This window comes from Miniopterus natalensis, chromosome X (assembly GCF_054644295.1).
Source record: "Miniopterus natalensis isolate mMinNat1 chromosome X, mMinNat1.hap1, whole genome shotgun sequence".
NCBI lineage: Eukaryota > Metazoa > Chordata > Mammalia > Chiroptera > Miniopteridae > Miniopterus > Miniopterus natalensis.
The window spans coordinates 104084462-104111824 of record NC_142103.1 but is presented as its reverse complement, the minus strand read 5'-3'; the positions used below and the strand labels follow the sequence as shown (position 1 = coordinate 104111824).

At 53.4% G+C, this 27363-nt stretch overlaps 1 protein-coding gene across 3 annotated transcripts in view; it reads left to right on the top strand.

Annotated features, from left to right (window-relative positions):
- The first annotated feature begins 346 nt into the window (after positions 1-346).
- The window catches only part of TBL1X (transducin beta like 1 X-linked), a 103568-nt gene continuing 76551 nt past the window's right edge, over positions 347-27363 (top strand). For 2 of the 3 annotated variants that reach the window (XM_087813476.1, XM_087813474.1), the window contains exon 1: positions 347-420. The gene's annotated coding sequence lies outside the window, so the exon portion shown is untranslated. The remainder of the gene's footprint in view (positions 421-27363) is intronic. The other variant, XM_087813475.1, reaches the window with a different exon arrangement.

Genomic DNA, 27363 nt, shown 5'->3' with positions numbered 1-27363 from the left:
GGGGCGGGGCCTGGGGCGGGGCGGGCCGGCGGCCGAGGCGGGCCCTCTGGCAGTCCTCCCGGCCGGGGTCGGCGCTCTGGCGGCGGCCGCTCCCCCCGGAGGTCAGCGCCCGCGCCGGTCCCTCCCGCCGTGCGTCCCGCCTCCGCCGCCGCCGCTCCCGCCCGCCCCCCCCCCCAGCCTCCGCGCTCGGAGCGAGGAGCCGCCCGCGCCCCCGCCCCGCCGCCGCGCCCTCGGCCGCCATTCGGCAGCGAAACTTTCCAGCGCCCGCGCCTCTCGGGACTCGCGGCGGGCGGGGGCGCGGGGGCGGCGCGGCTGCTCCGGGGCGCCGGGCCCTGCTCGGCCGCGGCTCGGCCCGCGGCGACGGCCGGCCGGAGGGGCTCCCGCGGCGGCGCCCCACAAGTTGCCCTGCGCTGCGGCGAGGTGAGTGCGCGGGCCCGGCGCGCGGGAGGGCGCGGGGCGGGGGGGCGCAAACTTCTCGGGCGGGGGCCTGGCCGGGGCTCGGGGCGCCACCCGCTCCGCCCGCCCCCAGGGCTCTGGAGGGGCAGGTCCCCAACTGTCCCCGGGGCTCGGGCTGGGGTGCGGCGCGCTCCCTGAAGGCTGAACAATACCGCGATGGGGCCGCTCCCCAAAGTGCCAGCGCGTGGTGTGCGCGCGGAGCCTGGGGGGGCGCCTTTGTTTTGGGGAGGGGGAGGCGGCCGGTAAGTTTGGGGAGGCGCTGAAGGTGCCCCCCGACCCCCTTTGTCTGCGGGCCCTGGGGCTGGTGGGCGAATCCTCCGCGCCGCGGGCTCCCGTGGGGGAGGGGAGCCCCATTCATCCGCGGCGCGGGCCGGCCCGCCTGACCCGGGGGCCGCGCCGGGGCGCGCGGCGGAGGGAGCGCCCGGGGGGGCTGCCCCGTGCCCGGGGCGCAGAAACTGCCAAGGAAGTCGGGAACCCCGCGCCCGAGCGAGGGGACTGCGCTGGGGGCGACATGGGTGGGCGGGGGCGCCCCTGTTCTGCGGAGGCCCGGGAGGGTGTAGACCTGTTGCTCGCGGGCTCGGGGTGACCCCAGATCAGTGTCCGGGGCCCTGCTCCCCAGGGGACTTTCTCCACCGAGAGCCGGTGCTCCGACGGGGGAGGGGGGAGCGCGCGTCTCCGGGCGTCGGTGTCCGCGGGGAATGGGATACTTGGGGTCGCGCCGGGATGGGGCCGGGGCTTCGCGGGCATCGCTTGTGCCCCGCCAGGCCCGGCCCGGGCTCGGTCCCCGGAGGCCGCGCGTGTCCCCGCCAAGTGCATTGGAAATTCCACAAAGTTAGAGCCGGAGGCGCCCCTCTCCCCAGGCTGCCGTGAGCTGGAGCAACACCCCCAACGAAACAAAACCCCAGCCCCTGTCGCCTCTGCAGCTGTCCCCGCTCGGCGTGGTCACATGCGGCTGGGACTGACTTCTGCATGAATTCTGCGACGCGCAGCCCTGGGCCCGGCTTTAACCTGGAGGCGGAGGGGGGCGGGACCCCAGACCCCGAGGTGGGGGGGTCGGGCGAGGAAGGTGCTGGGCTGAGGTCCCAAGTCCTGCCTTCGGGGTACAAATGGCTGTGCCAGTCTCATAAAAAGTTTTACAATTAGGCATTCCTAGAAAAGACATGATTAGGGGGAAAAAAATAAATAGGAATGTGGAGTGCGGGCCAATTAAGACCTTAAGATGATGTTTTTATTTTAAAGAATTTTTTCACGTGTCAAGTGTGCTGCAGATTTGGGTGGGAAACCACCCAGCTGGAAACGTAATCCCGGGATAAAAGTTGAAGTTCCTTAGTTGACCCACCTATTTAAAAGGGCCCCTCCAGGGGGTGGAATCCTGCGCCTAAATCAGCACACACCTGTGGGACAGACAGGGAGGTTTTTGCGTTTTATGGGGTGTTGTGCATTTTGCCCCCTTGGTGGGCTCAGTGATTCCTGCTCAGGCTGTAGTTTTAAAGAAGAAATTATAATCATTATAGTCACCCAGAAGGGTTTCAGAATTTGGGGTCTTTTCATCAGGTGTATCGGTGGCATCCCTCCCGTTGCCTAGTGATGGGTAAATAATCATTTAAAAATGTACCCAGGGACTCTGCTAGGCCTGCAGGACACCAGGAGCAAGGGGTCGGTGGGAAGGGGCCCACTGGCCAAGAGCAGGGCGTGTGTCACCAGAGCCTGTGGGGTTGGCTCTGTGCTTTTATCCAGGGCTTGGTCAGTCCAGGCGTTGTCAGCACCCCCACTTAAGTTTCACACGTGGGTTCCTGAATCCCCCGCACCCCGGTGCCTCCTGGAAGGCTGGGCATTGGGTTGGGAATAGCACTCGGTGTCTTCAATGGTTCGTCTCAAATCTCACCTTGACCTGTGGGAGCTTCCGTTTCCTCGCACCTGCCTGAGGGCATCGTGAGTCAGCCCGGGGCTGCTGTGAGAGCTTCAGGGCACCTGTGGCTCCCAGAGTGGCACATACAGCCCCGGAGTCCCAAGTCCCTCACCACAGGTGATGCTCGCCGGCAAAGCAGCCTGTGTGCTCCCGCCCTGGGCCGGAGCTAGCGAAGGGGACGGGCCTGCAGGTCCTGCTGCACCGTTGACCTTGAAGCCCTGCTCCTTTCTGAGCTTCGTTTTCCACGTGTGTAAGGACATGAAGTCAAGGCGCTCACTGGGCAGTGTGAGACTGACAAGGCCGTATGCGCAAGGTTTTGAAAACTGTAAAGGCCGTGCGATTCTGGAAGTTGCTTGTGTGCAGATGGAATAATTGTCTGTCCATTCCTCGGATGCCCTGCCCCGAGGAACTTACAGGCACTGACACCCTATGCGAAGCAGCTATTATTTCCTTTCTACAGCCGAGGCCGCTGGTGCTGAAAGATGCCGAGTCACTTGCTGGTACAGAGTGGAGGGAGGGTTGTCTCATTCCCGGAGCCCAGCTTGAAAGCTTGGCCTTATCCTGCCTTCCTGACTACCTACTATGAATTTTCCCATTTGGAGACAGAAGCTCTCTATATTATATACACCAGCCCTGGCCGGTGTTGCTCAGTGGTTACGCTGTTGCGCTGTGCACTGAAGGGTGGTGGGTTCGATTCCTGGTCAAGGGCGAGTACCTGGGTTGCAGGTTTGATCCCCGCCAGGTCAGGGTGTGTGTGAGAGGCAATCGATGTGTGTCTCCCTCCTCCCCCTTCCTCCCTGCCTTCCGCTCGCTCTAAAAAAAAAATCAATGGAAAAATATCCTCAGGTGAAAATTAACAACAAAAAAATTACACATACTTGCAAAACAGAAATCTCCATTGAAATTTGTATACATATATACACAAATCTCAAACGAATCAGGAAACACCTACCACAGGTGAGCGATTGTTTTCCTCTCTAGTTTCATTGCCCTATGTGGTAGCCACTGTGCATGTTTAGAGTCAAATTAATAAAAGTTCAATGAAGTTGACAATCTTGTCCTTTTGGGTCACCATAACTCATGCATTGAATGGACGCATGTGGCTGGTGGCCACCTTATTGGATAGTCCAGAGCTCACAGAAAGTGCTATGGGAGGTGCTCTTTTATCGTTACTGCAGTGACACATTAATAAAATAGTATAGCCTGGCTGGCGTGGCTCAGTGGTTGAGCTTTGACCTATAAACCAGGAGGTTGGGGTTCGATTCCCGTCAGGGCACAGGCCCGGGTTGCGGGCTCGATCCCCAGTAGGGGGCGTGCAGGAGGCAGCCGATCCATGAATCATCATTGATGTTTCTCTCTCTCTCTCTCTTCTCTCTGAAATCAATAAAAAAAGAACACAGTACAGTTTTGTGGGGGGAGGGGAGAGGCTGTAAAAGTTTGAAATAATTTACTGGTAGACCTAAAAAAAAAAAGGCCCCTTCCAGCCAGCGATTTCCCTGGGGGAGTGGATTCAGCGAGGGGACTCTTAACCTGAGAGTTGATGGCGTGGCTCTAGTGAGGTGCTTTGGCCTGGTTTTGAATCATGAACTCTAACTGGAGGCCCTCACTGCGAGTTTAACTGTGGGCAAGGCATTTAGTGTCTCTGTGCCTCAGTTTCCCCATCTGAAAAATGGCATCGTCAGTCCCCAAGGGCCTGCCCACCTGGAAGGTGGTGACCATCCCTTGGGGATGGTCGGGGCCCCAGGTATCACTATCCTTGAGGCCCCGTGCGGGTGACTGAGAGTTAGGGTGGCTCCCATAGGTTTAGATCCCTGCTTGCGTTGGGTACCTTGGGCTTCCCCCCTCCCCTCAAGGTTTAAGTCCTAAGTCTTTGTTTTTTTTAATCTTCACGTGAGGATATATTTACCATTGCTTTTTAGAGAGAGTGTAAGGAAGGGAGGGAGGGAGGGGGCAGAGAGAGAGAAAAAAAAATATATGGGAGAGAGACACATCCACTGGTTGCCTCCTGAACGCACCCTGACCAGGACCAGGGATGGAACCTGCAACCCAGGTACCTGCCCTTGACAGGGAATCAAACCCGGGACCCTTCCCTGTGCGGGCTGACGCTCTAACCACTGAGCCACACGGGCCAGGGCTGAGTCCTAAGGATTAAGGTTCCATCACTCAAGGTCAGAGTCTCCCCTATTAAAAGGCTGCAAGGAACCCTTCCAACGGAGTGAGGCTTCCTAATAGCCGAGTGCTCTGTTTCCTGTACACCCACCCCGAGTCCCTGAGTCAGGATGTTAGTTTTATTACCTTTGCATAGTTCTTTGTATTTTTTTTTTTTTTTTATAGCAACAGGTTAGAAATTTGATTTGTAAATGAGGAAAGACCCAGTTTTGTGTCTGCGAGTGAGGTGGTTTCCCAGGTCACTGCTCCCCACTTCTGCTTCCTCTCAGGACTCCGGTGACCTTTGGCCGAAAGGATTTAAACACCTGGATGTCTGAGATTCTCTCCCAGGGCTGGGCAGAGGGTCCCTGCAGAGGGAGGCCAGGCCCAGAAAACCCAGGTACCTAGGACCTGAGCGTGGGGAATTCCGCGTGTCAGTCACCTGGGGGTAGGAGAACACCCAGCTCAAACCTGGGGCCGCCCCCTTCCCAGGAATATCCCAGGATGTTCCCCTGGGGGCCCCCAGATCCCAGGCCCCACACAAGACATTTGCCAGCTGGACCCAGGCCAGACGACAGTCACAGTCGCTGTGCCTGTGAGATCAGCCTAGCCCAGCCCTGTATCCCCATACCTCCCACCCACCCCTTCTTTCCGCCTTAAAAAAAACAACAAAACACTGCGTCCAATAAGTTAAAATTCCACCACCAAAGAAATTTCAAAAATAGTTTCAATCCGGAAGTAAGACTGCAATCATTTTGTAAACACTTCGGTTTTTTTTTAAGTTGGAAAGATAAACTTTTTTTTCCATAAGTATTTTTAGTCTGGAGGAAGTCACTGGTCCCTGGAGCCGAGACTGGATGTGAGTGTCCCCTCGGGTCCTACCCTCCTGGGCCCTTCCCTCCTCTCCATCTTCGCTGTGGGGTTGACCAAGTGGACCGCACTGGCCACACCGGCAGAAGGGGACCCACCGAAACCTGAATAAACACTGGCTGTGAGAAGGGACTAACAGAGTCATCGTGTTCGTAATGGACAGAGAGGGCCTGGCCTGAGAAAGACGGCAGATCCCCAGGGGAAATGAGGAATTAAGGAATGTGCCCTCCAGGCAGCTTCTTGACCCAGGAATGGTCCTCGGTTGGGGGAGACATTTTCGGTTGTCGCAAGCTGGGGGAGGGGAAGGTGGCGCTCCTGGCATCTAGGGCCTGCCCAGCTTTCTGTAATGCAAGCGACAGCCCCACCCCGCAGAACCAGCAGGTGCAGTGGTGACGGGCTGAGTTCTTACTTTCAGATAGTGAGCTGTGAGTCACGCGGTGGGTGCCCGTGAATGGTTCTGAGGCGCGTCGTAGTTTACCTGTGTCGGGAGACCCTGTACGGTTGGCAGGAGCGGTGCCCACGCGACGCCCACTGCCCCCGTCCGCCCCGGGAGATGACGGCGCAGGAGCAGCCGAGGGCCGCGCTCCAGCCTGGGCACCCTGGCGCCCTCCGAGTCTGCTGGGAGCTGCGGCCCAGCATCGCCGTGTTAGAGCAAGGCTGGGGGACACCGTCCCCCTCTCTGCAAGCTTTGTTCATCACTATTGTCATCGACTTGCCCCTGTTGTCATTAGGCCTTAGCGTCTGCGGGAACAGCTGCTGCTGTTTGATTCTGCAAACATTTCTGCCTGTTTCAACCTCCTGGGAGCTGGAAATTTGGGCAAAAAGAAGCTTCCTGTACGTGATGCCATTTTATTTTATTTTATTTTATTATTTTATTTTACTTTATTATTTTATTTTATTTTATTTCATTTTATTTTGATATCTTTATTGATTTCAGAGAGAGGAAGGGAGAGGGGGAGAGAGACAGAAACATCGATGATGAGAGCCATTGATCGGCTGCCTCCTGCGCGCCCCCTCCTGGGGATGGAGCCCGCAACCCGGGCGTGTGCCCTGACCAGGAATCGAACCGCGATCTCCCTGATCCCAGGTCAATGCTCAGCCCCTGAGCCATGCCCGGCGGGCGCCTTTTTGTTTTTTAGATCAGTAATAACAAACACTGTAACCTGGTAAGACCGTGCGTGTCATCCAAAGAAGTGGAACGAAATTCAGCGCAGCTGAGCAGTGTGTGACACTCCGAAGGCCTCGGTGTGGGTGACCCTCCGGTTATCCTGTCATTGTGACATCCATTTGAGGTGGACAGATGACAGAGTGGAGGAGCGGGGTCTGTCACCAAAGTCGTGTGGTGCAGAAGTCCGTGTCAGCAGAACACAAGCGCGGCTCGGAGCATCCACACAGTCCCCAGCGGGCGCAGTGTTGCGATGTATTCGAGAAAAGCCCCTGAGTAGAGAATCTGTGTCCCTACCGTGGGGTTCATTCAGGGGGCAGTGAAACGTGGGTCCCTGCCTGACGTCCCTTTTCCAACAGAACCTTATCAGGCGTTTTAATCCCCTGCAACTTGGATGCTAACTCCGCGACGGTAGAGGCTCAGGTGTTCACAGTCACCGCCTTGAAAACCACGGTCGCCGGGTCTGACGTTCGCGGGTTGGTCTGGGACACACGGGGCGGTTTAACTCCTGATTTGATTGTGAAAGAAAGTATCACATTAGGTTTGTATTTCTAAGACACACGGGAGGTTCTATGCCAGTTATAACCATTTCAGGCGTCTGTAGTGTAAAACTTCAAAAAGCCTGGCCAGGCCGGACAACGTTGGAGGTGCCCCCAGCTGAGAGGTAGATGCGACTGAGAATTTCGGATCTCAGGTGTGCACTGCTCACGGTGACAGTAATGAGTGTCAGCCCTGTGAGAGCAAGGGGACAGGCCTGTGGGTGGTTGAGTTGCCTGATAAATTTCATGGACCTCTGAGGACATTTGCTTTAAAGAGTAGTCTCCACATTTTTTTTGTGTGTGTGTGCACGGTGGGGGTGGAAGGGGTAGGACAGAAATGTCTTGTCTCCAGTTTTAGTTCCCAAAGTGGTCTCCCGAGTAGATTTCATGACCTGGCAGGAGCACCGTGGGATTTATTGGAGTGCAGGAAGAGACTATTAAAACGTCCACTTCGTTTTTTATCTGATACTAATAAGCTATTTTTGTGATCTATGAAAAGTTCATATAATGTTAGTTGAGTGCTGTGTATAGTTAATAAATAAATGACGTGAGCTGAGGACACAGACTTAAAACTTGTTCACCGAGAAGGATTCACAATGAGAAAACATTTTAGAGATCATTGGTTAGGTCCCCACAGGTGGGGAGAGGGGGTGGCATTAAAGTTCCCTAATGTAAGTAGGACACAGGTGTAGTCCCTGTCGCCTGCTTTCACTGCCAAGGTGAGTGTGCGCGTGGTTGCTTGCACGCGTGTGCTTACGTGCGCTCAGGGACAGATCTTCCAGCCTAAGATGAGCCGTCGCGCCAGAGGTACAGCTCTTAGTGACGTGACGGAGGGAAGGAGGGCCGCGCAGTGGCAGGGTCTGTGCAGATTTCAGATCCGCCGCATTGGGCCTGTTTCTAAAGCTGAAAAACTATTTGTGTGTTTGAACCAGATGACCATATCTGCGTTGCAGGTGCACAAAGACACTTTGCAATGATGCTGTGCTTTTTAAGCATTTCATAACTCTGCAGAGTTTTCGAAATCACCTAATTCTGTTTATAAGTCAGCCGCTTTCATGGATGCAGCCCTCGGGGCTCTCAAGCCAGGCTCTTTGTGGGAGAAGTGGTTCCAGCTTTAAAAGACAGCGACATGACATAGTGTGGGAACCGGGTTGTGATAAAAGTCTTTGGGTGCCTTCAGTCTGGCTGTTTATTTGTTGTCTTTCTTTTTTCCAGAGACGTATTTCATCCATCATGGTTGTTAATTTTTTTTTTTTTTTTCCTTTTTGCATTCCACATGAGAGGCTTTTTAAAGAGAAAACTGTCATTGGAATTGATGCTGTCTTGCTGGTGTTACGGTAAATAAATATAAAGATGGTCTTCATGGCTCGGACCGCACTGTGGGCTGTGGACACGGAGACGAGGGCTCACCTCCCAGTGGAAGGGCTTGTGGCTGAGCTTGTGGCTGAAGGTTTGCTTTTCATGAGACTGAATGGCAACTACAGCTAGTTGTAGGGTTTCCACGCCAGCCTTTTTGTCTGTTTGTTTAACTTGAAATGGTGGATATGTTGGCTTTGGTTTTCGTGTATAACTTTTGGTGTGCACGTCTATTTTTGCCTTTGTGACTACTGAATTTGCCGGGTAGCTTTGTATATATAAGAAGAAGGTAACAGTTGACTATTGAGTTTGCAGGGTAACTTTGTCTATAAGAAGAAGGTAACAGTTGACTATTGAGTTTGCAGGGTAACTTTGTCTATAAGAAGAAGGTAACAGTTGACTATTGAGTTTGCAGGGTAACTTTGCATATAGAAGAAGGTAACAGTTGACTATTGAGTTTGCAGGGTAACTTTGCATATAGAAGAAGGTAACAGTTGACTATTGAGTTTGCAGGGTAACTTTGTCTATAAGAAGAAGGTAACAGTTGACTATTGAGTTTGCAGGGTAACTTTGCATATAGAAGAAGGTAACAGTTGACTATTGAGTTTGCAGGGTAACTTTGTCTATAAGAAGAAGGTAACAGTTGACTATTGAGTTTGCAGGGTAACTTTGTATGTGAAAGGAAGGTAACAGTTGTCCATTTCTAAGCACGTGTTTAACGCCGGCCAGGCTCTACCTCTGCATTTCACTGTGTGTCTTTTGGTAAATTGAAACATTTATCTCCTACTTTGAAATAAATTGCTTCTCTTTATGGTAATATTCAGAAGGCACTTTCTGGAAAGAGAACAGAAACAGGAAGTTGAATTTTTTTTTTTAATCATCTTATCCTGCACTTTCGTCCATTCTCCGGAGACCAATACACAGGAGCTCCAATAATACTGAATTATGAGGGCCTTTGGGAGTGCCCTTTACTTGTCCCCGCCCTGCCCCTGTTAGAGAAAAGGGAAATGACACCGGCTTTTTGTCCCGGTCTCTACGTCCTTGCAGGTCAACCAGACCCTGGGCGGGAAGCCTGTCGCTCGACAACCCAAATCATTGTCATTTGATTGTTTGCCGTATGTAATGTTTCAGAGGGTGTCCCAGGAATGGCCCGAAACCCTCGCAAAAGTCGATTCTGTCTCCCAAATGCGTGTGTCAGGTGTTTGTCAAGTGCAGGTTTAGGTGTGTAATTCCTGGGAACTGGGCGTGGCGGGGACCAGGGGGCCATTGTCTGAGTGCGCTAAGCTTAGAGAGAGCAGGGGAACCACGGGTTAGAGCATCCTCGAAGCACCATTTACATAATTTATATCAGGGAAGGCAGTTACTTCTCGTTAGGAAGATTGGGTTATTAAAATGAGCTATCTTCATTTTTTTTCCACGGAAATAAAAAACCAATTGTAGTTCAAATAATTGTATGTGAAGCTTTATAATTGGAAATTTGAAGCCAGCAAAATTATATAACCCTGGTTAATTACATTAGTCGACTCAAAACTAAATATAGAGTGAGATTAGCTCATGGAAATGTTTCATTTTTATCTCAGCCAGTACAGCTCATATCCACCCAATCGTTAGATAATTTCTAGTTACATTTTGTAACTTTTTTACCATCCTGGACATGTTTTCAGAAAAGGTAGTTGAAACAAGACTGGATGTTTTCAGTCTTCCCCAATTCGTGTTTGAATATACAATGGCGCACGTAACAAGCTGTCTTTTGCGAATTTTAATTTCTCAGTGTACATGTTACACGCACACAGCATTATACGCCTGGCGACGCAGACAGGTGAGCTAGGGGTCCCGTTTTCCTGCGTGGCGTTTGCTTTAAGGGAAGTTCGGGCATGATTCATAGTTCACTATCTGAACGTAAATGTTCAGCCTTCTCCAATTCCCCGTCGTGTTTGCTTTTCCACTGACTGTTCTATATTTGGACACCAAATGTATTTTTCTGTATGAGTTTCTGATGGCCCAGATGTTCATCGGAGCGGAATATTTCCCTGTCCACACCACCGGGTTGGGCAGCCTCTAGGGTTTGGCGTTGTAGACTCCTGGGGTAGAGGTGGATACGTAGTGGACTCATTTGGTGGCTCCCGGGATTGAGGTAGACACAGTGTAGACTTGGGTTGGGCGTCTCTAAGCTGTGTGTTACTTGGTTTCATTTGCGCTTGTCATGGGTGTTTGCTTTCGGATTGCTGTAGGTGCCAGCTTGCGGTGATGTTTAATTTAGCAGAACTGGAAGCCTGGCCTAAAATCAAGTTGATTTTCTAAAACTGCATCGAGGTATAAATCTCATGCCATAAAAATCACCTCTGTGGGTTCCCAGCTGGAGGACTGCACACACTTGGAGGGTCCCTGCCTTAAGGGAGTGTTTCTAAGTTACGGTTGTTACACCTTTGTGTCTGTTAGGGGCTGATACCAAGAATCACAGGGGGTCGGTGGGCCAGGTGCCGATGCCACCAAAATGCCAGCCGTGATACCCCATCAATGGGGCTGCCCTCAGCCCCACATAGGGCTGGGTTGGGCCCAGCTCCCGGTGCTGCTGGGTCCCCTGGGACCACAGGGAGTAAGTAGCACAGCCACTCCCGCTTCTCTGCCTTTACTCTCACAGTAAAGCCAAATTTCTCTTCCCTCCCCTCCCCCACCACCTAAACCAGGGGAACCTTTTTTCTGCCAAGGGCCATTTGGATGTTTATAACATCATTCGCTGGCCATACAGAATTATCAACTTAAAAATTAGCTATGAAAAAAGCTCCTAGATTTATTGAATGTCAAGTCCCACCTGCGGTTGCCTTGGCGGGGCCAGACCCAGTGATTCGGCCCTGAGGCGGGACCTTCCCACCCCTGAAACCATCCAGCCCAGACCAGCAAATGGGTCTCATTTGATTTTCAGTTTGTGGGCTACATTGGAGCAGCTTGACGTTCCCGGTGGACCTTTACTGCCACAGCCAGTGTATTTGTTACAATGATGATGATTTTTTTTTATTTTAGGGGGAAAGATGCTACTTTTATTTTAGAGAGAAGCTTTACGTTACGGCCAGCGGTTCTTCTTGCCAGAGCGTCTTCCCGGGCTTGGTTGCGAGCCCCAGGTCTTTGCACTGCGCCCCTGAGTGCGTCCCATCCGCCCCCTCGGCCTCCTCTGCTCTTCCTTTGCTTCTGGCCTCAGTGGCTGTGCAGATTCCAAGCTCGTTACTCAGACTCACCTCCTAGGCGTGCTTAAATTTTTTAAATCTGCAGTGACAGAATCATTGGCTAATATCCCCGTTTCTTCATCTTCTATTTTTTAATGTGACAGCTTTATTGAGGTATAATTCACATACCGTGCAACTCACCCATTTAAAGTGGATCATCGAGAACTTTGGTTCCTGGTGTATATATATTTTTAATCCTTACCCGAGGATATTTTTTTCTGTTGATTTTTAGAGAGATTTGAACGGCTGGGCGGGGGGGCGGGAGACCCACATTCATTAGTTGCCTCCTTTACAGGCCCTGGCTGGGGCCAGGGATTGAACCTGCAGCCCAGGTATGTGACCTTGATTGGAAATCGAACCCGTGACCGTGAGTGGGCCGACACTGTAACCACTGAGCCACACCAGCCAGGGCTCCTTCCTGGTATTTTTATGAAGTTGTGCAACCACCAGCACTCTCTAGAACATTTGCATCACCTCAGAAGAAACTCATACCCAGGAAGCCATCCATCCCCATCTCCCGCTGCCCCTGGCCCCTGGCAGCCACCCATTCACTTTCTCTCCGAGGATTTGCCTTTTCTGGACATTTCCTATAAATGGAGTCAGACTACGCCTGGTCTTTGTGTCTGGCTCCTTTCATGTGTTATTTTTGAGGCTCTTCCACGTTGGAGCCCGTGTTCCCATTTCTTGCTGCGCTTCTGTGGAAACTATGGGTAATCTGGGAAGGCCTGGGGTCAGGGGTGCGGGATCGAGGTGGGAGAATGTTACGGGCCCAGGGAACCAGACCCGGCCGCTCCTCTCAGATGACATTTAAAATGGAAAATGGTTCACAAATGGAGCCTTGTTTACACAGCCGATTTCAGCTCGGCTTCCAGCCCAGCCTGAATAGTAATGTCTCCCTTTAGTTTTTCCGTCTTTCCCCTAAAGATCACCAGAGGAAACAGTTCTGGTCCATCTCACCTGCACCTGCGGACCCCTTTCCTGCACTGCATTTCTGGGTGGGGCTTTAGGGCGCCTTTCTTGGGAAAAGACGTGGGCGGGTTGGATTTCCCAAGGGAAGTGCCTTCCAGCCCTCAGGTGGTGGGGTTTGGGCCTCCCCAAAGCCCGGACCCCGGCTTACACCATAACCCAATTGTAGAGTTGTTTGCTTCTCTCAGTTCATAAACCTCTGTTTGCGTAGGATCACAATTATCAGCATTTTGGTTTAAAAGTATTTTACAAGTGTATCGGTCAGCTTTCTGCTACAGTAATGCTGAGTAACAAACAGCCCTTCAAATCAGAGGCCTGTAGAAACGGGCACTTCTTTCTTGCTTACCAGTCAGTGGGTCAGCTCTGGCTCTCCTGGGCTCTGCTGGGTGGGATCAGAAAGGCTTGGTTGGGTTCTGGACTGGGTTTGGGGCCAAACCTGTCCATTCTGAGGCCAGTGGATTTTTGGGTCATGCCTTCTCCCATCTGGTATAAGGAGAAGCCACGTTAAATCATGCAGGCACATTTAAAACCTCTACCCACTAGCATACCATTGACCAAGAAGCATGGCCATATCCAACATCTGTGGGGTAGGGAAGGGAGGGCCTGCAAGGTGTCATGGCAAAGAGAGCAAGGCCATATTTGTGTCACAGGGAGGGAGGCAGTGGGGTTTGTGTGGGAGGGAAGATGATCTGGTGGGTGAGACTGGACTCACCCAGTTGCATCCATGAGCTCTGCAGGTGGATGTGGGAAGCACAGGTACTTGTTGGATAGGTGGCCTCCTTAGGTCCACCTGAGAACAGTGGGTCTCACCTGGTGGGGGCAGGGTGACAGTTGTGCCCCCGAGGGGACAGTTGGCAATGTCTACAGACCTGTTTGGCTGTCACAGCTAACTAGAGGAGAGGGGCTCCTGGCATCTAATGGGTGGAGACCAGGGATGCGGCTAAACATCTTACGGTGCGTGAGACATCCCCCCCGCCCCCCACACACATGCGATTTCCAGGTGATTCTCATGTACTTTGGAGTAGGAGAACCACATCTTGCAGGCCTGGGAAGGGAAATCGGCAATCTTTTTGTGTAAAGACATACAGGCCTGTGAGGAGATGGGCGTTGCGCAGTGTCTCATGGATCGCTTTGTAGATGCAAGTTAAAATTCAGGGGTCTTGGCTAGGTTTCTAGGGTTTCTGTGTTTGTTTTTTTAATCATTTGCTTTGTGTTGCATTAATTCTTTAAGTTTTATTAATTTTTTACTATTGCTCAGGCTCATAAATGGACCATTTATTTGGTGTCGAAAAATCTGTTTTTTATTAGATTTCCATTATGAGCTTACTGTGTTTTCCCTCCAGGTGGCCTTTTGCCAACTCTGTCTTTTAAGCAAGTTTCTTTTCCCTCACTAGCAAGTTCTTACAGCAGAGATCACGCCAAACCTTTGCTTTTTGCTGTGTGCGAGAGTGCGCGCACGGGATTAGTATGGGGTTCACGGTCTGTTGCTAAGGGTATCCATAGCCATCCGCGGGGCCCACTGTGTTTAAGGGTCATTTATCAGGCATCCACAGACCAGCCTTTTGTACCTTGCTGTAAATCGTGCTCCCTGTCTCCACGGCTGATGCTCAGCAGGTTGGTGTGTGGCAAAAAGAAATCTTTGGCCTCATTAGCCAAAGGGAGCCGGGCCCGGAGAGGCCCACAGCCTCATTTCTCCTCTTGCGTGTACATTGTTTGATTTTAGAGATGGGAATATTGGAGCGATATAAAAAAAAAATTAGGCAGATTACTCGCTGGCAAGACAACCAAAGAGCCATGCGATGAGTTCAAGCTCTGTGCCCACCGCCGCTGCCCAGAGCAAGCGGATACACACTTTCCTGTAAAAAGACAGCGCGGAAGCATTTGTCTAGAGCACGCTGCAGCCCTGGAGTTTGTTATGACCAGATCAGCCAAGTGTTGCCTCTCCCAGCAAGTTAGGGAAGCAACTTTGTTATAAAAAACTTTCTTTTTCGGTTTAGGAGTGATGAACTGGAATGGTTCTTGTGTGTGGATCTGTGGTACAGGAGTGTGGGCACAAGGCTTTTGTTTTTCCGGATTCCACAGGTGGGAAAAGCCATTCCCTGGCTGGTGGGATGCAGGGAGAGGGTTGGGGCCCATAGGGAGGGAGGGCGGGAATCCTTTAGTTGTTCTTTCTTTAAAAATGTTTTAATTGATTTTGATGTAGTCCCATTTGTTTATTTTTTTCCTTTCTTTCCCTTGCCCTAGGAGATGTATTGGCGAAAATACTGCTATGAGAGATGTCTGAGATTTTACTGCCTGTGTTTTCTTCTAGGATTTTTATGGTTTTGTGCTTACATTTAAGATCCATTTTGAGTTTATTTTTGTGTACGGTGTAAGTTGGTGGTCTAGCTTCATTATTTGCATGTACCTGTCCAATTTTCCCAACACCATTTATTGAAGAGACCGTCTTTACTCCAGTGTATGCTCTTGCCTCCTTTGTCAAATATTAACTGACCATAATGGCGTGGTTCTGTTTCTGGGGTCTCTGTTCTGTTCCACTGGTCTATATGTCTGTCCTTGTGCCAGTACAGGCTGTTTTGGTTACAGTGGCTTTGTAGTACAGTTTGATATCTGGTAATGTGATCCCTCCCACTCTGTTCTTCTTTCTCAAGATGACTGCAGCTATTCAGGGTCTCTGTTTGGTTCCATATAAATTTTCAGAATATTCTAGCTCTGTGAAATGTGCCGTTGGTATTTTAATAGGAATTGCATTGACTCTGTAGATTGCTTTGAGTAGTATGGACATTTTAATGATGTTAATTTTTCCAATCCATGAACGTGGTATATGCTCCCCCTTCTATGCTCTTCCTCTGTTTCTTTTTTTAATGTCCTGTAATTTTCCAAGTACAGGTTTTTTACCTTCTTGGTTAAGTTTATTCCTAGGTACCTTATTATTATTATTATCAGTTGTTTTGTTGTTGCAGTGGTAAATGGGATTATTTTTTAGTTTCTCTTTCTGAGAGTTCATTATTGGTGTATGAAAATGCCATCGATTTCTGGGTGTTAATTTTGTATCCTGCTACTTTGCTGAATTCATTTATTAAACCTAGTAGTTTTTTGGTGGAGTCCTTACAGTTTTCTGTGTGTACAGTATCATGTCATCTGAGCATACTGACAGTCAAACTAAAAAGCTTCTGCACAGCAAACAAAACCATTAACGAAATGAAAAGGGAGCCCCCTGTATGGGAGATCATATTTACTAATGACACATCTGATAAAGGGCTAATCTCCAAAATATATAAGGAACTCATACAACTTAACAAAAGGAAGACCAAAAATCCAATTAAAAAATGGGTAAAGGACCTACATAGACACTTCTCCAAAGAGGACATGCAGAGATGGTCAAGAGATATGAAAAAATGCTCAAAGTCACTAATCCTCAGAGAGATGCAAATTAAAACCACAATGAGGTGTCACTTCACACCTGTCAGAATGGCTCCATCAACAAATCAGCAAAGGACATGTGCTGGCGAGGGTGTGGGGAAAGGGGAACCCTGGTCATTGCTGGGGGGAATGCAGATGGGGGGCAGCCACTGTGGAAAGCAGTGTGGAGGGTCCTCAAAAAATAAAGTAACTGCCTTTTGACCCCGTTATCCTACTTCTGGGAATATATCCTGAGACCCAAAACATGAATCAGAAAGAATGTATGCACCCCTACGTTCATAGCAGCGTTATTTATAATATAATAACCGGGATCTGGAAACAGCCCAAGTGCCCATCCGTAGATGAGTGGATAAAAAGCTGTGGGACGTTTACACCGTGGAATACTATGCAGCTGTAAAGAAGAAGGATCTCGTACCCTTTGGGACAGCATGGAGGGACCTGGAGAATATTATACTAAGCACAATAAGCCAGGCAGAGAAAGAAATACCACACAGTCTCACTTACATGTGAAATTTAATCAACAAAATAAAATGATGAGCAGAATAGGTCTAGAGGCATGGATGCATGGAACAGATGACAGATGGCAGAGGTAGGGGGGTTCGGGGGGGATGGGAAGAGATTAACCAAAGAACCTATATGCATATATGTGTAACCCGTGGACACAGACAATAATGTGGTGAAGGTGTGGGATGGGTGGGGGTGGGTGAAGGTCGGAAAAGGGGGGGAAACGGGGGTCGTTTATAATAGTCTCAACAGTAAAAAAATGTTTTAAATTGAGATGCAATTGACACATAAGTATTAGTTTCAGGTGCACAACATAATGATTTGATACATTATGTATACATTGCAAAAGGATCGCTCCATTAAGTTAGTTAACATCCATCACCACACATAGTTGCAATTTTTTTTTGTCTTGTGATGAGAATTTTTAAGATGTACTCTCTTTGTAACTTTCAAATAGTGTTGTGAACTGTCATCCCCGTGCTGTGCACTAGATCCCAGGGACTTACTGATTTTATCACGGGACATTTGTTCTTTTAGACCCTCTTCACCCATCTTCTCCCCACCATCTCCCCGCAACCCCCGGTCTGTCCTCTGTACCTACAAGTTCAGTGGTTCTTTGCCTACATCTTGCCTTGCTTCTCATCTCCTACACAGTCTGGACACCACGTTGGTGTGTCTACAAGCTGATGACCTGACAGTCACACGTACTAAGAGGGGAGATGGAAATAGAAGCATGTGGACGGGACCCGGGCTGGCGGCGGCTCCGGAGAGCGTGGATGCTGACCTGGCTGCGTGCAGGCCTAGCCGTCTCGGCTCTCGTCATGCTAGCGACGCAGTCACTTCCAACCTTGTTTCGGTCTAGAACGAAATATGTATTAAAATGTAGAAATTGAGCAGTTAGAAAGCCAGGGTCTGTTTTGGGGAGAGGAACCCCCGCCTCGCGGGTGCGTCCCTCTTGAAGGCACCTGGAATGCCACTTGCGTCCAACCATTTGCGCTGGAAGCCACTCGGAGAAATTCTCATCGTGTTCTGCCTCCTGTGTCCCCTCGTTGTGAGTATTGAATCCGGCCCCGCAGCAGGAGGGGCTTCCTGTGATCATTCACCCGCTGAGAAGGTTGCTGAGGTTGGGAGTAGGGTGTGTGTGCCTTAAGGGGACAAAAGGACAGGCCAGTGTGACCATTGGCAGTGAGTGCAGGCATGCATTAGAGACGTGTTTGTGAGGACAAACAGTGACAGTTTGGCGGTCGGCTGGGTTTGTGACCTGTGACTGACTGTGATCCAGGGAGAGAGGTTCCCGTGGCCATTCGCCTCAGTCCGCCCCGGGGCAGTGTCTCCGCTCAGCTGTAGAGAGGACTCTCCGGAGCTCTTTCTGCTCCTCGGAGATGAGGTGGTTCTGGCTTCACGGGGCCGTAGGAAGCTGGGACTGGCATGGTCAGAGAAGCAGTCTCCAGCGCCCTTTCTGGGAGATTTCCACGACTTTCCTGCCTACTCCAGCGTCTTGCAGGGCCCCTGCCCCCGTGGTCACCTGTGCAACGGGTGTAAGGGGAAATGGAGACTTAGAGATACGTCGGCTCTCCTGTGTGGTCGTCGGGGTTGTTTGAGCCGCTGTAATAAGTCAGTGCCTGACCTCACCTGAGACCTACTGGATTACATCAGAATAGGCCCGTGGAATGGTAGGTTATCATTGTTTGGGTCCAGCCTACACTGATGTTTTTCTGGAAGGAAGCGATGAGTGGGAACAGAATTGTTGAATTTTAGCCCTAATGTTGTCATTAATTGTCCACATGACACGGGCCCCGAGAGAATAGAGGAATGTCCCCTTTCTCCCGACAGCTGAGGGCTTGGCCCAGACGCGCTCCGGGTTCAGCAGAACGCGATGGGTCGATTCCCAAGACTGTCCACGCCCCCAGTTGGGACTAGTGGGGCGGCTGTCACGGGGGTAAAAATTACACATGGAGCCACCGAGGGTCTAGAGAGCTGTCCCCGGACCTTCTCACACCCTTATAGGGGATTCTTTGTAGTGATTGTGTTCACTGCAACTCCTAGTGACTGAACTGCCTGGAACAGGAGCAGGAAAGGCCCACGTTCCAGCAGGTTCCGCCGTGCAGGGTTGCCTCAGGGTGAGGTCTGGGCACCTCGCAGATGCGGCCAGCTGGTGGACGGGCTGATTCGGGCCGTATCAGAGAAAGTCAAGTTCAGGCGCACCATCTGAATGGAAGCAAGGAGTTCGGTTACCTTTTGTGTGTTTGTTTTTCCTGTGCATTGGTTTGGGGGAGGGGGGAGGGAGTCGGGTCCCGGGGTGAGGCGGAGGTCTCGGAAATTGTTCCTGTTTTAAGGGGAGGGTGCCACAGCCTCGCCGTGGGCGCGAGGCCAGCTCCCGGCTGTTGATAGCCGTGGCCTGCACGTTAGGTTAGTACGTGCTTGGCGGACGGAGTAGACGGGTGGCCGGGTGAATGGATCGCGGACTCAGGTACCGGGAACAGCCAAATAAAAGAACCGTCCCGAAAGGCCTTTGTAGTCACTCGTGGCTGAAATCCTGCATTGTAGCCACTCGAGGGATCCTGGTGTCACCTGTGAGCATTTGATGCTGATGGGAGACCAGCTTCTTTCTAATCTCATGGTCCTGGAGGCGGAGCCGGGTTCAGGGGTCCTGGCTAGGTTTCTAGGGTTTCTGTGTTTGTTTGTTTTAATCATTTGCTTTGTGTTGCATTAATTCAAGTTTTTATTAATTCTTTACTATTGCTCAGGCTCATAAATGGACCACTTATTTGGTGTTGAAAAATCTGTTTGCATCACAGGAAGAGGTTGTCCTGGTTCATGGCCTGCGTTTGCGGCAGTTATCTTTTATGGGGTTCACTTGTGTCCCGCGTGGTTGCCGGTGTTAGTTCTCTGAAGCACCAGGGGGATGCCCCAGGAGCAGGGGCTGTGTTAGGTGTTGGAAATTTTATTTAATCGTGTTTTATTGTAAACGATTTACTTTGGTTCATGGTAGGCTCACCAGGAGTTGCGCAGATAGTGCCGAGAGGGGCTGTGCGCGTCCCGCGGCGTCTCCCGCAACCTTAGGCGGAGGCAGCGAGGCTCGAGCCAGCGCGCTTGCCGCGGCCCTCCCGTCACCCCGTTTGCGCGCACGCGGGGTCGCATTGGAGACAAGCGTGAGTAGTAGGGATGAGACGGGCTACCCCCGGGCCCTCAGGAAGCATCCCCTTGAGCTGAAGATGGCGGGAGATTGTTTCCGTGGTTAACAAGCGGATGTGTGCCACCCGTGGGGCCAGGGGCTCGCTCCTTTTCCTTTCGATGCGGGAATAAGAGAAACCATTTCCCCTCCAAGCTCCTTGCCGACTGACCGAGCGCGTAGCGAGGAGGTGGGGAACCCCAGTTTCCCACAAGCTGGAATCACTGGCCACGGCAGGTTGAGGGGTCACGTTTGGTAAGTGGGTGAAACGGCCCTGGTCCCCCTTGATGGTCCACACGCTGCGTAGGGAATCGTCCACCCCTCAGACCTCGCTTTGGAGCTTGTTTCCTCTGCTGGGCGGTTGCCACTTGTCCTGCCGGGAGAGTGGGCATGTGAACGCCTCCTGCAGTGGGCACACGGAGCGTGCCAGGGTGGCCTTCCCGGCCCGCTTGTCTGTGTGCCAGGGATGGTGAGCGATGGTGGGAAGGCACCGGGTCGTGTGGCGCAGCGTGGGGGGTGGCCTCGCTGGGTCCCCAGGGCCACGTGGTCACGTCCCTGCCCGGGTTAGGACAGGCTGGTCAGGAGCACAGGACAGGAGCTGCTGGTCTGTCGGTTGAGCAGCCGCGTGGCGTGAGGCCCGGGGTGACCCTGAGACACCTTGGGGACTCCCAGCATGCGCGGCCACCTCGGCTCCGGGCTCGCACTGGGAGATGCGATAAGACTGGAAGTTCGACCTCGGTGTCACCGGTGCCCAGAGCCGGTCCGACATTTACGGAGGCTCGGGGCCTGAACAGAGAGAGGAGGCTGGCGGTTGCCCAGGACTGAGGTTTCGGGACCGCGCAGGGTAGCGAGCGACGGGGTACGTGGCTTCCCCGGGGGCGGTGACAGTGTTCGGGGGCCGACGGTGCTGCTGCTGGTGCACGGCTCCGATGTTCTCGAGGCGGTCGCGTGGCCGTGGCAGCGTGGGACCCGTGTGGCGTGCGATGCGTGTCTCAGCAGCGCTGTTCTAGAAGGGCTCGGCCCCGCTGCTTTTGCGCCTTCGAGCTGCTCTCCCCGCGCCTCGTGGGGCCTCCTGCGGTCGCCGCCCCGTCCGGCGCGCGGACACCTTGTAACGTGCAGGGTGAAGAGAGAGCAGTCTCGGCGCGGCCGGGTCCAGAACCCGTGGCCGGCCTGTCACCGTCACGCCCGCCCCCGTGAGGACGCGTCCAGGGAGCAGTGAAAGGCAGCTGGTGCCAGAGGATGCGGGGCCTTACTCACAGGTGCCCTTTTCTGTCCACCGCCCCCCGGACAAGCCCACGAGAGCGTGACAGACCCCGTGGCGCGGCGGGCGGGCTGTACCCCACCCTGGGCGTGAGGGGCGCAGCCAACGCTTCGGGAGGGAAATTAATGGGAGGAGCAGCCGCTCGCAGCTTCTGAGCGCCCGGCCTAGGACGGTGCCGGTCACGGCGAAGGGCACCTCCGAGGGCCTCAGGGCAACGTCAGAGCGGCGCGGAATTGGGAAGATCTGGCCCCTCAGATCACCCGAGGCATCTTTGCTGGAACTGATAGAGGTTGAGGGAGACGGCGGAGGAATCAGGAGCCCGCGGGCTCGCTCACGGACACCCGGCCTGTGCTGCTGGCCCGGGAACCCTGCTCGGCGATGCTCAGGAGCCCGTCGGGGGATTTTTGTTTCTGTTTTTTGTTTTTGTTAACCCTTACCCAAGGATATTTTTTCCATTGATTTTTTTTTTTTTTAATATATCTTTATTGATTTCAGAGAGAGGAAAGGAGAGGGAGAGAGAGAGCTAGAAACATCAATGATGAGAGAGTCATTGATCGGCTGCAGCCCGCAACCCGGGCATGTGCCCTGACCGGGAATCGAACCCTGATCGCCTGGATCCCAGGTCGACGCTTAACCGCTGAGCCACGCCCGGCCGGGCTCCGTTGATTTTTTTTTTTAAAGAGAGTGGAAGGGAGGGAGGAGGTCCGGGGAATGTGAGAAACATTGATGTGAGAGAGACAGATCTATTGGTTACCCCCCCCCCGTCCCCCGGGATGGAACCTGCAACCCAGGTACCTGCCCTTGACCGTAATTGAACCCGTGACCCTTCAGTGCATGTGCCAACTCTAACCATTGAGAATGCCCGCCAGGGCCAGAAGCCCATCATTTTCAGCAATACGAGCCATTTTTCTGTTCGTAAACGTAGTGAAATAAAAAGCACAGTGCTGGTGAAAAAGTGATTTTTTTGTTTTGTTTGTTGTTTTTTTAAACTTACGACATCCAGGCAGGTAGTGACTATTTCCTAGTGCTCAGTGCTTTTGCCCTGAGCTTTGTAGAACTGGCCCCGGGCTTAGTTAAACTATGAACACGGACTGAAATTGCACTTCAGCTTGAAAACCATCAGCGCTTAGTTTCCCCGAAAGAAAAAAAAGAAGTCGTCTAAACAGCTCTTCTGCTACTTTGTTACCGCGCGTGGTAACGGTTGCCGCAGGTGGTGCGCGTCTTTGTTGCAGGCCGTGAGTAGTTGCACATAGTTGCAGGGGCGACTAGGAGAGGGGCTGGGGTGCGGAGAGGGGACACAGCGCAGGGTGGGGGGAAGAGGCCGGGGAGAGGGGTAAGGGGACCCCCCGCCCCCCGTGGGACCGCGCTCCTTTTCCGAGCTGGAGTCTGACCTGCAGGGAGGGGACATCTCTGTGACTTCTGCGCCGAAACCCGAGCGGCCGGTCCGGCCATTGACCTCGCTGTTTGAACTGTGGCTTCGTTCACCCGGACCCGGTCCATTCCCGGGACTCGGGCCACATCCCCAGCCCGACCCCCGAACCTGGACTTTGGGGCGTGAGCAGGACTGCAGCTCGGCCTGCGGGGAGATGAGTGTTGGAGCCGGTCCCTTGGAGGGTGTCCGCTCTGCAGGGCCGCGTACTGGGTGCTTTTTCTACTACCTCTGAGCCTGCACGGCACGCTGGAACCGTGGAAAGGCTCTTCCTGCCTTGCAGGAGGGGAAACTGAGGCCAAGGCGGTGAGGGACAGGTTCACAGCTCTGCTCTGTGTAGTTGAGGACCGAGGTGGCAGGTGGCTCCGTGTGACTTTAAAACCCATGTTCTTTCCAGGGCACGACTATGCTTCCCAGTGCTGCACGGCCCCCCGTGTCCCCCCATTTCATGGCACTCTTCAGCCTCAGGATCCCACAGCCCCGTCGGGAGTCTGCAGGGGACAGCTCAGTGTGTAGAGGTCAGGGTTGTGTGCTTGGGAACCCGGAAAAAAAATGACGGTGTCTGATTGCGAGACGGTCTCTGAGCCAGAACGTGAGACTGGCTGCCTTGAAGGCCGGCCAGCTGTCTCTGGGCCTTCTGGGAGCGTATTTTTAAATGGCCAAAAAGAAAAGAATCTTTTGTGACACATAAAAATGATAGGAAATCAAATGTCAGGGCCCACAGAGTTTTATGGGAACATAGCTGCACCCATTCACGTGTGCGTACGGTCGCTCTCTTGATACAGACGATGTTGCAGCGGAGCCCCTCTGGCCCCGGGAAGCCGGAGGTATTTAATCTCCGGCTCTTACCGATGCGAGCGCAGTCCTGCCCGCTCGAGGGCACTGCCGCCTTCCAGGTGCGACTTGCACTCTCCCCCTTCCTCCTGATCTCTTTTTCATCTGCACCCTGTTCCCACCTCACCTTGCTGGCGGATGCCAGGTATTTTACTATTAGAGAGTCACTTCTTTGACGTGAACTTTGTTACAGTTAGAATGCTGATCGACAGGGGGCAGGTAATGCAGGAAACCTTATCAATTGTTTATTCCACAGGGTGGGAGGGGTTGGTGCTGATTCTGTTGGAGCAGAGCAGGGCTCTGCATAAAATGAGGGGGTACAGATGCCCCTGTGTGTGGCGGGAGAAAAGGGAAGGTTGGGTCACCCAGACGTGACCTTTGTTTGTTCATTGCTCACTTTGTCTGCCTCCCTCCCCCACCCCGGGCAGTCACCCAGAGGCTGGAAGTGTCGCCGGGCAAAGTCCACAGGTACGCGCTTCACCGAGAACGGTCGCTACCAGAGCCACGTGGCCCCAAGGGTGCCCCAGCACCAAAGGCGACAGCTGCGGCCGTGACTGGTCCGGGCGAAGCTGTCAGACAGGGCCTACAGCCGGGCGTGGCGGAGGGGATCTCGTGGGGATAGTCTTGCATCCCCTGGTGTTTATCTACATTCTAGCACCTTCTGTGGAATGCCGGCTTAGCACGCAGAGGGCGATGACTCATTTCTGGCCTTTTTTAGCCACTGTTTACGACGGTGGCTCCTGCTAGAGCCTAGCCAGGGGTGAGACGTGTGGCACATGCCCCGCGGTTTCTATGCGCCTGTGGTTCGTGGATCCCCGTATGTGGGAAAATCTCCATCGCCCCCCAGAAACAGCGCCGGGATTGAGGTGCACATGCCGCCCCCTGCGACGGGCACAGCAGGGTGTCCGCCTTGTCTGTCTGTCACGGCCCGTTTGCATTGCAGTTTCAATAGCAGCTTTATGAGGCCGTCCTGGACCCAGGAGATAGACGTTTCCGAGTAAGAAACCAGTGAGGACTCGGGCTGGGTCCCACGGGTCATTGGAGGCCGGTTTAATTTCAAGGTTTCTTCCTTAAACTTGTTCTGTTCTTTTGTTTTTGTTAATTGTCACCTGAGGATATTTTTTCCGTTGCCTTTTAGAGAGAGTGGGCAGAGGGGGAGAGACAGACATTGATGCGAGAGACACATCGATTGGTTGCCTCCCCCACGGGCCCTGACTGGTGTCGGGAATCGAACCTGCAACCCAGCTACGTGCTCTTGACCGGAAATCGAACCCAGGACCCTTTGGTGCTCGGGCCGACGTCCTAACACTGAGCCGCAGCGACCAGGGCGGACGCCTGTTGCGCTGCGCACAGTGACAAGGCCGAGGCCGCATTGCCCGTGGGGCCCGCTGCGCCGCTGGCTTGCGCTCCCTGGCGCCTGAGAGCGGGATGAAAAGACGCCGCGGGCGGTCCCCTCCGCGGCTGGGCACTGGCACGGGGAGGGCGTTGGGAGGAGAAGGGATCGAAACTGGCTGGACTTGAAAAGCCGCAGCGACAGGCCGGGTCGGTTTTCGTGCTAACCCGTGTTGGAGGCTCAAACCCAGCGCAGTTCGAGATGGGAAGCCTCCCGTATCCCCCGTCCTGCCCTCTCAGGGTCTGAAAGGAACTCACTGAGGAGATGGGCAGGGCCCGTGGACCGCCTCGGCCTGCGGCATCTCGGCAGGAGCAGGGCCCACGGGGACTCGGTGATCTTCGGTGAGCGCTGGGGGCTTGCAGCGGACGGGTGGGCGGCTGCTGTCCCCTTCCTGCTCCGTGGACCTAGTGGGTCTGTCCCTGGTTTCCATGGCCTGCCTCTCTCAATATTCCGTCTGCAGGCCACCCAGGCAAGACAGATGACGCCTTCACACCCAGAGCCAGGGGCCTGCGTTTGTTTTTGTGTGGGTTTGTTTGTGTGTTTTTTAGAGAGTGGAAGGATGGAGGGAGGGGGTCGGGGATAGAGACGTGGATGCGAGAGAGACACATCGATTGGTTGCCTCCCACACGCCCCCGACCAGGGCCGGGGATCGAACCCGCCACCCCTTGGTGTGCGGGTGGATGCTCTAACCACTGGGCCCCAGCGGCTGGGGCTGGACTGCATTGGTTACTGTTTATCACGGGCCTGCTCTTCCAGGATAAGTAGACACATATTTTACCCCAAGAGGCCGGCGGTTTCGTTGGGCGATACCCTGAAGGGATTGAGTTTCATTTACCTGCAAGTGCCCGGGGGCTCTGGGGATGGGATTTGAAATGACGGGCTGAGAGCTGATGGCATGGCTGGGACGAGAGGCAGAGCTGAACGATGGGGGGCCTGGGGGTGAGGTATGAAGGAGGCGTCTGCAGGAGCCCAAGGAGTCGCGAGGGGGGGGGGGGCCAGAGACCGTGTGGCCAGGGCTGCATCGGTGGGACAGCCGTGGGGGGCTTGAGGATCCACGTTTGGCTCTAAGTGTAGGCACGGGGTGTCTGCAGGGGGTGACGGTGGAGACTGTGGGACGATGATGGATGGATGGATGGATGGATGGATGGATGGATGGATGGGTGGGTGGGTGGATGGATGGATGGATGGAGGCCCCGCCCTGAGGCTATGGACAAGGCGGGCAGCCTTGGGCAGGGACGCTGCAGTGGCTGGAAAGGTTTTTAGAGAACAGACGTGATGGTTGAGTGAAAGTAACAGGAAGGGAGAGTGTCACAGGTTAAAGGAGGGGTCGGGCTCTTGCAGGAGGAAAATTGTGCCTTGCAGAAAGACCAGTGGAGACAGTTCTTTCGACCCAGATACAAAGGCCGGAAAATGTGGAATTTTTGGAAGCAGAAAGGAAGGTGGTTCTCCTGAGATTTACCCAGAGGCGGCCCAGTGCGAAGGGGTCGGTTTTCTAAGGCAGCAGGGAATTGCCACTCAGAGAAAGCGCGAGAGGGAGGGATGGGCGGATGCCGGAGGCTCGCCAGGCTCGCCAGGCTCGGAGCCTGTGCTTGGGATGAGATGAGATTGGGGTGGGGAGCGAGGTGGCCAAGGGCGACTCCCCTTTCTGCTCGACACGCTCCCCTGTCTCCAGCACCGCTCTAGAGGCCTCATTTAGTCAACGTTAGACATGCTTTCTGTTTTAAGAGGTTATGAAAACGAATTCGTTTGGTTTTTAAAAAGCAACGGACTTGGGCATGCACCGGGGCGGACTGAGGCCGTCTTAAGGAGGGTCTGGTGTGATGCTGTTCAGTAGAACTTTCTACCGAGATGGAGATGACCCATGTCCACAGTAGGGGACAGGCCAGTGTGGGGGACACTGGCCCTATGAGGACAGGCCAGTATGGGGGGCCCTGGCCCTATGAGGACAGGCCAGTGTGGGGGACACTGGCCCTATGAGGACAGGCCAGTATGGGGGGCCCTGGCCCTATGAGGACAGGCCAATGTGGGGGACACTGGCCCTGTGTGGCCATGGATTGTTTGGGCTTCTGATGAGAAGGCCGGGGGAGCCTCTGTCTGTCTGAGCAGGTAGTCAGTCTGTCAGCAGCGCCTCCAGGTGTGGTGGTGTGGCTGGGCTGACCGTGGCCCGTGGGGACCTGGCCACGGCACCGTGAGGGCAGAGAAAAGGTCCCGTGCTCAGGCCCCCATGACCCAACGCTGAGCTCCCTATAGTTGATCTACTTCTGTTTTTTATTACTAACTAACTACACTGTTTGGGGACTATGTGACTTTTTGTGGGTTTTTTTTTTCCTTTCATTCTTGGACGAAGCCCTGATCGCTTTCGCCTGGGAAAGCGATCCCGTCGGCAGCCCTTTGATGACTGTCAGTTGCTCATCCCACGACGCTAATGACAGGGTTGGGGAAGGGCGAGCGACCCCCTCCGCGGCAGGAACGCCTCTTCCATCGCCCTCACTCCCCACCCCGCCCCTGACAAGCGCTCTTACTGAGCCTCTCCCCTCTCTGGTGACATTAACTCTGGGGAAGGAAAAGGCATCTCAAGAGTTTCCGCCCCTGAGCGGGGTTTTCTGAACGGGTTGAAAGCGTGGCCTTCATTTTCTGAGCTCAGCAGGAATTCGTGTGCTTTGGGATTTAATTAAAAACCGGATTTTGTACGGAAAGCAAAGCTGACGGTCACCTCT